This window comes from Oncorhynchus tshawytscha, unplaced genomic scaffold (assembly GCF_018296145.1).
Source record: "Oncorhynchus tshawytscha isolate Ot180627B unplaced genomic scaffold, Otsh_v2.0 Un_contig_4909_pilon_pilon, whole genome shotgun sequence".
Lineage (NCBI taxonomy): Eukaryota > Metazoa > Chordata > Actinopteri > Salmoniformes > Salmonidae > Oncorhynchus > Oncorhynchus tshawytscha.
The window spans coordinates 8,938-18,840 of record NW_024607218.1 but is presented as its reverse complement, the minus strand read 5'-3'; the positions used below and the strand labels follow the sequence as shown (position 1 = coordinate 18,840).

The 9,903-nt window shown below is 47.0% G+C and overlaps 1 long non-coding RNA gene across 1 annotated transcript; it reads left to right on the top strand.

Moving 5' to 3' along the window:
* Window positions 1–2,621: 2,621 nt before the first annotated feature.
* Window positions 2,622–7,790, top strand: LOC112240716. The gene is made up of 5 exons (XR_006081096.1): window positions 2,622–3,657; window positions 3,741–4,370; window positions 6,017–6,210; window positions 6,343–6,592; window positions 6,689–7,790. It is a non-coding gene; the product is annotated as an uncharacterized LOC112240716 (long non-coding RNA).
* The last annotated feature ends 2,113 nt before the right edge of the window (window positions 7,791–9,903 follow it).

The following is a 9,903-nucleotide window of genomic DNA, read 5'->3' as shown; positions in this document are numbered from 1 at the left end:
TTGTTCTCCCCACTGTTTACGCTATGTTTCATTTTCAAAGGCCTCTTGGTCCTGCGATATCTGCGTTCCTTTCAAGGCGCTCTCTCGCCCCAGGTGAACTGCAGGCGAAGATGAAGAAACTCATTGCAGTTCAAGGTGAGTGTGTAGTTACACATGTAAGATAATACTAACCCTTTTGGATAAGCTGTGTAGCTCACAATCCTTTCTCTCTCCACGTGATATAGGGGTGTCTTTCCCTCGACCAGCACTGCCACCAACAGATCTATCAGACACAGAGCTGGTCAAAGCAGCTGCTGACAGAACATGTTTGTTTTTACGTCACTATTAAATTGACACAGGAAATTTGATCCGTTTTGATAAGTATTCAGTTAAAGTTTGCTGACATTTTAAAGTGTGTTACATTTTTCCGTCATCAGCCCAAGGAAATGTATTGGTAAGAGTCATCTGGGTTTTGAGGAGAGTCACTGCATGTATGAACTATTAAATATGTTACCTATCCACTGTAGCGGTCATCCTGCATGTAGCTGTCATCCTGCATGTAGCTGTCATCCTGCATGTATGCATGTAGCTGTCATCCTGCATGTAGCTGTCATCCTGCATGTAGCTGTCATCCTGCATGTAGCTGTCATCCTGCATGTAGCTGTCATCCTGCATGTAGCTGTCATCCTGCATGTCGCTGTCACGCCCTGACCTTAGAGAGCCTTTTTAGGTCTCTATTTGGTTTGGTCTGGGTGTGATTTGGGTGGGCATTCGATGTTCTTTATTTCTAGGTTTTTGTATTTCTATGTTTTGGCCTGGTATGGTTCTCAATCAGGGACAGCTGTCTATCGTTGTCTCTGATTGAGAATCATACTTAGGCAGCCTTTTCCCATCTGTGTTTTCTGTTTTGTGTTTCTGCACCTGACAGAACTGGTCGTTGTCGTTTTGCTCTTTGTTGTTTTGTTCGTGTTTTGATAATAAATCATGAACACTTACGACGCTGCGCTTTGGTCCACTTCTTCCACCGACGACAAGAGTCGTGACAGTCACGTAATCATGACTTTCTCTTTTCCATTTTAATCACTAATTTCAGTTTCACACTCAAACTTGACCAACACTCATACATTTTTTTGTTTGTTACATCCTATCACTGATTGATATTCATCTAAACATGTTGGAATGTGCTATTAACTTAATCACTGTTATCTACATTTGTAAAATGTCTGTCCGTTCATGCATGCATTTATTTGATTAATTCATTCATCCATTTAACCAATTTATTTCTGTGTCACTGCAAAAGCCGTAGACCTACAGGTCCCCCCATCACTCCCTCGGCCTCTGCCTCCAGCTGACCAAGCCCCTGTTCCTGCCCCGGCCTCTGCTCCGCTGGGGCAGAGAGAATTGGATTTGCCCCGGTAGTCCTTCCTGCCTCCAAGGCCGCCCCTCCATTTCTCTGAAACATTACAATCCCTTCTCCCCCATCACTCTCTCCTCTCACTCAGCTGCTGCTTCCACAGAGTTGGTGTTCATCTCTCACCAAGGAGCAGCAGTGGTGGATCGGCCGCACGCTGTTCACCAGGAATTGCCGACCCGTGCCGTCATCATTGCTTGAACAAAATGAGCTTCACAGGCAAGGATATTGCTGCCGGTAAGATTGCACCTAAATCAACCATTTATCGGATCATCAAGAACTTCAAGGAGAGCGGTACAACTGTTGTGAAGAAGGCTTCAGGGCGCCCAAGAAAGTCCAGCAAGTGCCAGGACCGTCTCCTAAAGTTGACTCAGCTGCGGGATCTGGGCACCACCAATACAGAGCTTGCTCAGGAATGGCAGCAGGCAGGTGTGAGTGCATCTGCATGCACAGTGAGGCAAAGACTTTTGGAGGATGGCCTGGTGTCAAGAAGGGCAGCAAAGAAGCCACTACTCTCCAGCAAAAACATCAGGGACAGACTGATTTTCTGCAAAAGGTACAGGGATTGGACTGTTGGACTGGGTTAAAGTCATTTTCTCTGATGAATCCCCTTTCCGATTGTTCCGGGGAAGACAAGGTGAGCGCTACCATCAGACCTGTGTCATGCCAGCAGTAAAGCATCCTGAGACCATTCATGTGTGGGGTTGCTTCTCAGCCAAGGGAGTGGGCTCACTCACAATTTTGACTAAGAACACAGCCATGAATAAAGAATGGTACCAACACATCCTCAAGAGCAACTTCTCCCAACCATCCAGGAACAGTTTGGTTACGAACCATGCCTTTTCCAGCATGGAGCACCTTGCCATAAGGCAAAAGTGATAACTAAGTGGCCCGGGGAACAAAACATATATATTTTGGGTCCATGGCCAGGAAACTCCCCAGACCTTAATCCCATTGAGAACAATCCTCAAGAGGCGGGTGGACAAACAAAAACGTACAAATTCTGACAAACTCCAAGCATTGATTATGCAAGAATGGGCTGCCATCAGTCAGGATGTGGCCCAGAAGTTAATTGACAGCATGCCAGGGCAGATTGCAGAGGTTTGAAAAAGAAGGATCAACACTGCAAATATTGACTCTTTGTATCAACTTCATGTAAATGTCAATAAAAGCCTTTGACACTTATGAAATGCTTGTAATTATACTTCAGTATTTCATTGTAACATCTGACAAAAACATCTAAAGACACTGAAGCAGCAAACTTTGTGAAAATTAATATTTGTGTCATTCTCAAAACTTTTGGCCATAACTGTACAATGACTGGGACCAGCTGGTGGTTCGGCTGGACATCTGGCACCTGATGGGGCAGTTTGCGTCAGGTGTCACCACTGAGAGCCACCAGATCTACGGTCCCTTCATGCGGCAGCTGTCAGCCTGCATCTTTGAGTGGGAGGCGATGTCCGCCGACTGCTGGAGGCCAAGAGGTCTGAGATGGAGGGGAAGCACGGGATGGTCGGTCTCACAGAGGCAGAGACTGAGGTAAATCGCCAGTAAGGAGATGGCACTTCACTGTCGGGGTTTACAGTGGCGACGAGGTGATTAAACTACATAAATGGACATTGCTTGAAGGGAAGAATGTTGCGTGAGTAATGAAACTCAAAATAATTATGTAATTCGTCAGTTATTTATTTATTTATTTTTTTAAATTTTCTTTCGCCAGTCAGAGAAGACTAACCACAGCTAGCACTGCTAGTACAGTATTCAGGAGCTGCCAAGTAGCAAGACTATTGGAGTCCAGAATAGCGACACTGCCCTCTGGTGGTTAAATAAAATAAACTGTCATTGAACCCATTGGAATTAGTCGATCTCAGTGGAGAAATATTGTCAAGGGGAAAAAAAGGAAGAAGGGACGTAACAAATGAGTGCAGTGAATGAAGTAATTGCAGAAACTTCTGAAGTGAAGAAGTAGATGAATATTCAGAAAATTAAGGAATATAACAAACTAACTGTACTCCCGTCTCCTGCCTGGTCATTTCTCCACAACACAAATATTACAGTGGAGATGCGGCGACCAAAGTCTTTCTCCTTGACCTCTTTGAGACCTTCAACAGCGAGAAGGGGGTCGACACCCTGGGCATCCCGTTGCTGGACTCCATACGGATGCGCCACATCCACTGTATACAGGACCCACGAGATCGGCAAATGCCGGTATATCGCTGAGCACGGGGCTCCACATCCTTGGAGTCATTCTACCTCCACCTCAACCGGTAATTGTCATTGTGGGGCTTAAAGTAATGCTTAATGTTAACAGCAACAACTCTCCCACCCTAATCATGCATTGTTCTCTCAGGTACCAGGGCAATTGCAATGCATTTCCAGGCATTCCTGTTGGATGGACTGATGAGGTGGAACGAGGACCGTGCGCAGGCAGCAGTGGAGGGAAAGAACAGGAAGCCCCTGCTCTCCTACAGTGGCCACCTGCAGCACATCCTTAACCTTAGCAGCCAAAGGGTTGCTTGGCGAGGAACAGGGTAAGGACTACACCAAGCCTAGCGAGTACAGGGGTAAGTTGAGTAAGAGAATGAACATTTACATCAGTTGCATTAATCCCATTAACACTTCCCTACTCTGCTTTTGCCGGAGATTTTTGTTGTTGTTGTTTTGTTCCTTTAATAGGGAACTCCCAGAGTGGAGTACCTGTACTGGCAAAGTGCTGCGGACCCTGACCTTCCGGAAGAGGCAGCCGCCATCGAGCAGGACGAGGTTTTTCAGGAGGAGGTTGTGGACCAGACAGTCCACATCCCTCATGTCACTCCTATGAGTGCCCCGTCCTCCAGCTCAGCGGCACCTCTGTCAGGGGAACCCGCTGACGCATCCAGGTCTGGGCCATCCAGTCCCACTGCCCTTGCAGACGGAAGCTCTCCTGAGGCCCCTGGTCGACACGGTTCTCCTCACCCTGACCCACTCCTCTGATTCAGAGGTAAATATAATTGAGCTTTTGTGTTGTTAAAAAATACATGCTATTGTAACCTCTTAAATAAGGAATTGAGACAAACTCAAGACACAAGTTTTGGGTGTGGCTCGGGACAATACTGCCCCCTTTGGATAAATTGCGTGGCCATAGTAAACTGAAAAAAATCTGTCCAAAATTGCTAATATATGCTTATAATAATTATTATTGAATAGAAAACACTCTAAAGCTTCTAAAACTGTTTGAATTATGTCTGTAAGTATAGCAGAACTCACAGGGCAGGCAATCTCCCAAACTATTTTTGGGAGCCTGAAATTTGGGGCAACTTTGACGTCATCGCCCCCACCTTTCCCAACCAGCTATGGATCTGGAGACACTTTCTATGTCTTCCACTGGATGTCCTCATTCAGTACAGCGTTTAATTGTGCAAATCCCGCGAGTTCTGACCCTTTGGGAGGCAAAAGACTGAGTGTCGCGAGAAAACACAAGGTTACGAGAGCGCGCTTTTTGGAGAGACTGAGAAGAGGCACGTTTCTCCAATAGATTAGATAATTGTTTTGTACGTTTAGAACATCCTAAAGCTCGATTCTGCACTTAGTTTGACCAGTTTAGTCGACATATGTAATTTTGAAGTTTTGATGCGCAACTGTTCGGGACCATAAGTAATTTTGGATGCATTTCAGCTGGAACTTGTAGCATATGCTAATACAGAAACACACGATTTGAAACCAAACGATGTTTTGGGTAAGTATGACTCCTTCAACTACATTCTGATCGAAGACCATCAAGGTAAGGGAATATTTATGTTGTAATTTTGTGTTTCTGTTGTCTCCAACATAGCGGAGAAATATTGCTGTTGTCTGAGCGCCGTCTCAGATTATTGAATAGTGAACGATTTCTGTAACGTTAAAAAGAAATGTGACAAAGCGATTGCATTAAGAAACAGTGTATCTTTCTAACTATATGTAGAACATGTATATTTAGTCAAAGTTTATGATGTGTATTGCTGTTATCTGGCGGAGCTATCTATAATTTCTCCGGACATTTTTTAGCATTTTCTGAACATGGCGTCAATGTAAACAGAGATTTATGGACATAAATGGCATATTATTGAAAAAACATAAATGTACTGTGTAACATGTCCTATTACTGTCATCTGATGAAGATTTTCAAAAGGTTAGTGAATTATTTTTCTTTTAATCCTGCGTTTGTGATTGCATCTTTTGTTCGACAAAATGGCTACATATCGTCTGTGTCTTTGTGGTGGTTTGATATAAAAATGTGCCATGTTTTCGCTGTAAAACATTTTAGAAATCTGACACGCTGGGTAGATGAACAAGGTGTTTATCTTTCATTTGAGGTATTGGACTTGTTAATGTGTGGAGGTTAAATATTTCTAAGAATATTTTTGCATTCTGTGCGCCACTGTTTCAGTTGAGCGGGGGGGGGGTGGTACCCCTTGGGGAACCTGTACCGTTAATAACAAGGATGCCATCAGCTGAGTGCAAACATTTTAGAAAGCTCACAACACAAGAGTTTCATTTTAAAAGAATCCATCAGTGTGATTTTCTGTTAGTTACACAATGTAAAATAACATCTATTCCTTTGTAGAAACATCTTAAGTGTTACCACTAAATGTGTGACATTGTCTGCAGGCTTGCCAGGGCCTTGGTGGGGGTAAGGAACCGTCAGGGGCTGTCCGACCGCAGGAAAGACGGGCTGGTGGCGCCAGACTTGACAAGCAACGCTTGATCTACCCTGCCCGGCACCAGGAGAGGAACGTTCAGGGGCGGTTCAAGGCAACGAAGGGGAAGTTGTCCATTATCCTAGGAAAAGACTCTTTCCAATGGTATGTTGTTAGGTTTCATGTCCTCCACCTTACTATTTTATTGCCTGCCTCTACATTAAATGCATATGAAGGTTAGGCGCTGGCTATCATTATTTTTCAATGTTCTCTAATTATTTATCTCCTCTGTTTCAGTTGCCTTCCCGGACTCAACTCGGGCCCTGCAAATTGGCCAGGGCACCAGCCATTTGGTGGAGGCCATTTGCAGTCAGCTCTGCCAAATCCATCCCAGCGCCACGCAGTCTGCCGGCGTCAAGAACAGCAGGTGGGCGCTCATTCTGGCAGACGACGTGGCCATCAGGGAGGCAGTGCTGAACAGCCCAAGGTTGATGGCCCAGACGAACCTTCAGCTCTTTGAGCTGAATCAAAGGACCATCAGTCAGTGGTAAGACATTAACTTATGGAAGACTTGTCACATAAAGCCATGTGAGTAATGACAATCTGAGTGTCAGCTTGTGTTTGTTTTCTCTCCCTGTTTCAGGTACTCCCGGCGTCAGAAGGAGAGGATGGTGCTGTAGCAGGGATTGAGGCTCGCTGCTGCCCCCAGCGTCACCACCCAGCGTCTTCGCCCAGCGTCACCGCCAAGCCCCTCCACTTCAAGCAGGAGGGAATCAAGGCACCCTTCCCTTTCCCTACGCTGCCCTCCCCCCGGTCCCACGCCAGACCACCCAGCAAAGAGAGCCCAGCCCGCCCACGTGCCCATTCTGCCAGCCCACCTGGAGCAACAACCCCCCGCACTTCCCGGCCCCTCCCAAGCCCAAGGACCACAGACTGGCTGCTCTTCACCGCCCCCAGTGCCAAGGACAATGGCTTGGAGGAGGATGGCGATGGTGGACACAGAGGAGGTGACAGCCGGGAAGAGAAGGCAACGTGAGCATTACGTCTGCGCCAAATGCGGCTTGCCGAAGTGGCGGGAGACGGGCCACAGTTCTGTTGCTGCAGCGGGTGAGAACGTGGCCCAGTGGCTGGTGGAAATGAAGGACACTAAGGGATGAGGTGAAGAACACTGAGCCACTGGCTGGGTGGTCAGACGTTTTTATTTGTAAATAGTTCACTGTTCCCCTCTACCTGGACCGAGATCTTGAGTGCGTTGTAGAGGCTTGTGTGTGTTGAGGACCCTCAGAGCTATATTGTCTGTAGTCTATAAGACTACTGGTAGGGTAACCCATGGTAGGCAGTTCTGAGGCGAGACACCAGACTAACATCGGTCCGTTCCCAAACAAAATACTATAAAAAAATTAAGAGGATAGACATTAAAATATACAAATCAAACATGATTTATCAACACATCTTCAGGTGAAAACTCAACTTCTTGGTAGAGCTGATGTTTTTCTCTACAGCAGTAGCTAGAACACATAGGTAAAACAAGGTATGACTAGCTTACCTTTCGCAAACATTTCTGTCCACATTTCGGTCAGTGGCCCAGATGCACTGTACATTAGAGGAATTATGGTGTTATTTTGTTTGTAGAGATTGATGACATTTATTTCATGTTTATTGGATTTACATTGCAATAATTATCTTCCGTTTCGTCCTGTTTCCCTATGTATACTCTGGTTCATCATTAAAACTCCTAGACTGGGCTTCTGTTGTTGTCATCACTGTTAAGAGGGACGTAGGATGTGGGAGGGGATATAGGGAGGGAAATGAAGGGATGGGAAAGAGGGGAGGGGTAAATAGGGGAGTGAGACACTATCAATACACAGTGATGATCCATCTTGTGGGGGGCAGCCAATGTGCCAGGGGCAGCCGATGCTCCGACTCCTTAGCTATGGTGTGTTATTTTGTGTGTAGAGATTGCTGACATTTATTTAATGTTTATTGGATTTACATTGCAATAATTATATTCCATTCCATCCTGTTTCCCTATGTATACTCTGTTGTGACCTGGTGCTCAAAGCACATGGCTACTGTTATATAAATAATCTAATATAAAGCGTTACTAGCAGACCAAAGCTCTGGTTAAACCGGATGCCCTCAGACAACTCTGGGCCCAGTGACCTCAGTCAAGTCTAGAGCCTGTGTGCAATAACATGAGTATCCGAAGGACACACAGCTGCCATCACGCAAATATACTCCCTGTAAAACTACAAAGAGCAGCCTGCAACACTAACGAGCTTAGAAGTGCCAAGCTATCTCACTGACATTGAACCCTACATGCACTCCTGCATAAACAGGAAACACCTGAGCCTAAAGCAGACATTACCAGTCCCTAAAATCCACGCTTTCCTTGATACACATACATCTCATGAAGCACTGTACACTCACACTCTACCCCCCCCTACTGGTCGGGTGCCAAGAGCAAAGGACTTTGCTGTGCACCAATGGGGCCCGCTCTGGCTAGAGCAAGGCCCGCCTCCAACTCTTCAGGACCAGTCAGAAGATCAACACGACGAGACTCCACCTACATTATTCTGTGTATACATTCTGTTGTAAACTCTGGCTGAGCAGCCTAATTATTCGGACTCCTCACAGAGTCACATTCCTTAGGTCCGTGCACGATAAACGGCAGGACAAGATAACTTTGACCAATAAACTGCCTTTTTGATACACCTGATTCCACTCTGTCCAGCGTCGTTGTTTTGCATTCCCTCTCCAGTATGAAACACCAACAGACGCCTTGACTCGCTACTCGTGCGCCTATCTGGCCTTCGCTGAGATGGTCAGGTTCAACCGGGCACACGAGGAAGCTAAAGTCCTGTCCTCCTGCTCCGCTGGGACAGAGCGAAGAGGAGGATTTGCCCCGGCAGTCCTTCCTGCCTCCAAGGCCGCCCTCCGTTTCTCTGAAACATGACCATCCCTTCTCCCCCGCCCCCATCACTCTCTCCTCTCACTCAGCTGCTGCTTCCACAGAGTTGGTGTTCATCTCTCACCAAGGAGCAGCAGCGGTGGATCGGCCGCACGCTGTTCACCAGGAACAGCTTTGAGAGGTCGACACCACTGACCTAGTCACGTGGTGGAGGCCTCCCCGACCGCGGCCGATCTACAATCAGCCACTCGCATCCCACAACCCCTTCTTCGCATGTCAGCTGTTCCTTTGGATGCCCGTTCGCATATGGACATACAAGCTGGCACGTCCCCAGTCTGGGTGCATAGGCACACACTGCAAGGCTGGGCTCTACAAGACCATCCGGAGGGTCTTGGACATCGACCGCTGGTATCTCATGGCAACTGAGTACCTGGAATGCGGTCGGTGTAAGAAGGTCGCTGGGTGGTCACGGGACCTTGTCAGTCAGCTGGACGCTCGGCATCTCTGCCAGTTTCCAGCAATATTGACACACAAGTAAGTTCACAAGATTTTGTTAGTTAGTCATTATTTCAAATGAATGCATGTCATTCATATGCTTTATATATCTCTCCTCTAGGCTGTCCTGTGAACGGTGCGTCACAGACCTACAGCAAGCTGTGTGAAAGTCACAGCGAGTCCTGGAATGTGGAGTTGTATACGGTACCTCGGGAGTGCGAGCAGTTTCTGGCCTTGGGCACATAGCGGCAGTTCACTGATCCATCGGAGATTCCCCAGTGCCCTCACCCGTCTGGCTGCTGACAGGTGACTAAAAAGCTCGCGGGTACCGCTGCAGACACGGCCGCCTGGGTTACCGACGTCGGTAACGAGCATGGGCAGGTCCTCGTCAGTGTCCTCACTACCGGTGAGGGCGAGGGCCTGCTCCCCATGGCGGCTGGTCTCATGGTGGG